The sequence below is a fragment of the Myotis yumanensis genome, unplaced genomic scaffold (genome assembly GCF_028538775.1).
Source record: "Myotis yumanensis isolate MYYU_CA2020_CCGP unplaced genomic scaffold, mMyoYum1.0.hap1 SCAF_5, whole genome shotgun sequence".
In the NCBI taxonomy this organism is placed as follows: Eukaryota; Metazoa; Chordata; class Mammalia; order Chiroptera; family Vespertilionidae; genus Myotis; species Myotis yumanensis.
Window position 1 is genome coordinate 51,526,183 of NW_027223756.1, and position 4,994 is coordinate 51,531,176.

Sequence of the window (4,994 nt, forward strand, 5' to 3'; positions counted from 1 at the left end):
ACACGTTTGAAGAAAGTCTCTAGTACAGCGGTTCTCAACCTGTGGGTCACGACCCCTTTGGGGGTCGAACGACCCTTTCACAGGGGTCGCCTAAGACCATCGGAAAACACATATATAATTACATATTGTTTTTGTGATTAATCACTGTGCTTTAATTATGTTCAATTTGTAACAATGAAAATACATCCTGCATATCAGATATTTACATTATGATTCATAACAGTAGCAAAATTACAGTTATGAAGTAGCAATGAAAATAATTTTATGGTTGGGGGTCACCACAACATGAAGAACTGTATTAAAGGGCCGAGGCATTAGGAAGGTTGAGAACCACAGCTCTAGTACTTAAGACAGGAAAGAAACAAACTAAAACAACCATGCAAATAAAAAAAATGAGAGGAGCAGGAAAAAACTTTTTGACTTAATAACTCAGTGAAATAGGAGGATACATTACATCCATGAAACACATATTTTTTATTAAGTTTATTGGGGTGACATTGGTTAATAAGATTATATAAGTTCCAAGTGTAAATTCTATAATGCATCATCTTTATATTGCATTGTGTGCTCATCACCCAAAGTTTAGTCTCCTTCCATCACCATATATTTACCCTTTTCAAGCTTTCCTCCCAACCCCCTGTCCCCTCTGACAACCACCATACTGTTGTTTTCGGTGTCAGTAAAGTTCTTTGTGTGTTTCCTTTGTTTGTTCATTTTTTTGGTTTGTTTTATATCACACATATGAGTGAAATCATGATTCTTGACCTTTTTCCCAGTAGGTGTTTTTGAACATATAAAGACTCAAGGAATAAAGATCCCATGATTCTCTTGAAGAGGTCAATCTTCAGCCAATCAAATGACAAGTAAAAACACTGCAGTAAACAGATCGACAGAAAACATTCAATCCATCTAATTGGTAAAACTAAAGCAAATTGAGAGGATAAAAGTCCAGAGCAGACTATAAATGTTGTCAATCATGACAAAGTATAAATGAATTAACTAAAAAGTTGGAGGAAAGGGGGCAATACAATGAAAGATAAATATGCAGATTTTCCCATCTTCTATGACCAGGAGTAGAAAGATAAAGATAAATCAAGTAATGCAGGTATAATTTACTTTAAGGTGTAACAAGAAACACTAAGAAAAATAACACAATCACTTTCTCCTTTGACCAAACTTGAATCAGGCTCCTCTTTCTGACTAGTCCCTAATTTTGGACTCTGTGGCCCATTTAGTCCAGTTTCAGCAAGAATCCTGTTGGGTCAGTTTTGGGAAAATTTTACACCCTGATATCTGATCAAATTCTTCATCCCCTGTGCTTGGTATCTTATCACTCTGGCCTACCTTCAGCAAGAATCCTGTTGAGTTGGTCTAGCAAGAACCCCTAACCTTAATCTTTCCTCTGAGCAATTTTCCATCCACTGACCCTTTGCCCTGTTCCTTGGCTATCAATTCCCACTTTTTCCTTTCTTTTTTTTCCCCCAAAGTCAAAGTTTCAAGTTATTAGTGCTCACTTAGCAATAAAAATTCATATGAAAAAATGAAATAAACAGGGTGGAGAGAAGCCTGCTTCAGCGAACAATCCATGCTACTCTGAGGGCAGCGGGAGCTGGTAGAGAAGAGGTCACTGTTTTCAAAACTTCATTCAGATGCTTTTCCAATCAGGGGACCCAGATGGCTAGCAGAGAACGTTGGACAGATCCACCCCAGTCTTATGAAAACATAGGAAGCTGGATGCCATCTTTCCTGAAGAAAACATCAGCGCAGCCCATTGAACTAGAACTGAGCATGCCGCTACATTACCACACTAAGTTCATGTTTCTCTAGTTTGTCCTCCGGTGGTTCTGCCTTGAAGTCTGGATTCGGGCCTGGGTGGTGGATTTCAACGAGAAGAACATAGATGAGGCCTCCAATGGCAGCACCAACATAGGGCTACAACAGGGATCCACCAGAAGTTATTTCCAACTCTGAAGACATCAAACCCCCATTCTGCCAAAGCAGTGTAAAGTCTGGAACTCAGGTCTCGAGATGGATTCACGGCACAGCCACAGTTCAATCCCAAAGAGGAAGAAAGGACAATAACCAGGAGGCCGATGGCAATGGGCTCTAGGCCTTTGGGGACTCCCCTGTTTTTGGAGTCAAAGATGGCGAAGACAATCATGAGGAGGAACATGGTGGGCATTACTTGGTCTGCAGATGCATTTGCCAGAGACACATACGGAGCTGGGTACGTTGCAAAAATGTGTGCTGTTGCATTTTCTCCCACGATGAGCAGTTTTCCAACAGCAAAGGACATAAGTCCATCATAGTAAATACCAAAGAGGATTGTGGACCCTACGAAGGCTCCCAGGAATGGGGCTCCCACATAAAAAGGAAATTTGAACCATTTCATCCGTCCAAAGAGACGCATTGCAAAAGACACAGCAGGGTTGATGTGGCCACCAGAGGCACCCCGTCACGTAAATGGCCATGACGACTGCCATTGCAACTCCAACGTTCTCAGTGAGGACTCCTCCCAAATTTCCTCGACTGAGGATGGCTTGGGCAACATAGCGACATCCGAGGACGATCATTATACACGTGCCCAAGAACCCGGAGAGCCCGTTTCATTAGCCAAACTGCTCTTCAGCACCAGTCTCTGAGTGAAGCTTTCCCTCCTCTATTCCTTCCCAGGCTGCATCGTGTGGCTTCTCCAAGGACCACTTTTTCCACCAGTACCTGCTTCTTCTGCTCCCTACTTCACTCACACATCCCACTTTTTCTTACTGTATTCAGAGTTGAGCCCCAGCTCTCTACCCTACTACAAAATCAATTGTAACAGTCCCTCTGAATAAAGTCAGGCTGACTGTCTTTCACAAGTGTTATAAGTGATTTTTTCTTTAGTAGTAAGAGGTAAGGAAGGAGAGATAGGAAATATGCTAATTTTGCTATTACTTACAGTGGCTGCAAGCCAATTTCCTAAAAGTCGTTCTGCAGATTGGCCTTAGAGAAAATTGACTTTGGGTGAAGTGGCATAGTGAATTAGTTTTGAACAAATTTACTTTTAGTGAAATGGCCTGCTTCTGCTAGATTAGGAAACCAGTAAATACACCGAGAGAAATACAGAATATATGTTAATATGTATTAATTGAATACATATATAAATATATACATTTTTTTTATTCTTTTTTTTTTTAATTAAATCTTTATTGTTCAGATTATTACATTTGTTCCTCTTTTTTCCTCCCATGACTCCCCTCCTTCCAGCTCCCACCCCACCCTCCACCCTCACTCCCCACCCACTGTGTTCATCCATAGGTGCATGATTTTTGTCCAGTCACTTCCTGCATCTCCCACACCCCTTTTCCCCCCAAGAATAGTCAGTCTATTCCCTTTCTATGTCCCTGATTCTATTATAATCACCAGTTCATTCTGTACATCAGGTTATTTATTCACTTGATTCTTAGATTCATTTGTTGATAGATGCATGTTTGTTGTTCATAATTTGCATCTTTACCTTTTTCTTCTTCTTCCTCTTCTTAAAGGATACCTTTCAGCATTTCATATAATACTGGTTTGGCGGTGATGAACTCCTTTAGCTTTTCCTTATCTGTGAAGCTCTTTATCTGACCTTCAATTCTGAATGATAGCTTTGCTGGATAAAGAACTCTTGGTTGTAGGTTCTTGGTATTCAGCACTTTGAATATTTCTTGCCATTCCCTTCTGGCCTGCAAAGTTTCTGTTGAGAAATCAGCTGACAGTCGTATGGGTATTCCCTTGTAGGTAATTGAGCCTCTTTCTCTTGCTGCTTTTAAGATTTTCTCTTTGTCTTTTGCTCTTGGCATTTTAATGATGATGTGTCTTGGTGTGGTCCTCTTTGGATTCCTTTTGTTTGGGGTTCTCTGCGCTTCTTGGACCTGTAAGTCCATTTCTTTCTCCAGATGGGGGAAGTTTTCTGCCATTATTTCTTGAAATAGGTTTTCAATATCTTGCTGTCTCTCATCTTCTGGCACTCCAATAATTCTGATATTAGTCCGCTTAAAGCTGTCCCAGAGGCTCCTTACACTATCTTCACACTTTCGGATTCTTTTTTCATTTTGCTTTTCCAATTGGGTGTTTTTTGTCGAATCTTTGGTTTGATTATTGTGCTCCTCTGGTCTGCTGTTGGGTATAATATTCTTTATTTCAGTCCGTGTATGCTTACTTTCTAATTTCTTTATCGTAGCATCGAGGGTCTCATTAGTTTTCGTGAGGCTCTGCACAAATTTATGGCAAGCCCTCAAAATTGCGATTCTTAGCTCCATATCCTCCATTTCTGTCATGTTTTTTTGTCTCCGCATCTTTTATGCTTTCTTGGTGCACCCCCTTGTGGTCTCTGTGCGCAGTCTTGTTCTAGCGAAGCCTTAATTGTTGTAGTTAACACTAGAGGGGTTTGACCACCAGGCTGACTGGCTATAGGAATCAGCTGTATGGAAAACGTCTGCCTTCTGGGGAGGCGCTAATCCAGCCTTTGCCTGAGGCGATCGGCAAATGGCTGTGCGCAGGGTTTGGGCGGGGCGGGATCAACAGGGCGGGCGGAGGGAGCAGTTATGGCCACGCTCAGTCCCGTTCCCAGAGGCTCTGCTTCTCAGAACCCCGGCAGCCGCTGCAAACCTCGGAGAGAAAGCTGCCCTCAGGTTCCAACTGATGCCGGATAATCCCGCTTCTCCCGTTTGAGTCTGGGTCCCTAGAGACTCGCCCGGATCTGGAGCCCAGAGTCTGAGACTCACTCCCGACAGAAAACGACAACCGCGCCCTCAGCCACCAGCCCGCTTTGCGCGCGCACCTCGGTACCTTTGTATTTTCCACACTGAGCCGCCTCTGAGCCTCGATTTGCTGTTCTCTTTCCTTCTAGTTGTAGAGTCTCTCTTCAGCCAGCCTTCCTGTGGTTCTGGGTGATGTCCGTTCAGTCTTTTAGTTGTATTTTTGAAATGGTTGTTTGCGGCAGCGGTCTCCGGTGTTTACCTACGCCGCCA

The 4,994-nt window shown here is 42.6% G+C and overlaps 1 pseudogene; it reads right to left on the reverse strand.

Annotated features, from left to right (window-relative positions):
- Positions 1–1,794: 1,794 nt before the first annotated feature.
- LOC139011727 (aquaporin-9 pseudogene) lies at positions 1,795–2,680 on the reverse strand (annotated as a pseudogene).
- Between the last annotated feature and the right edge of the window lie 2,314 nt (positions 2,681–4,994).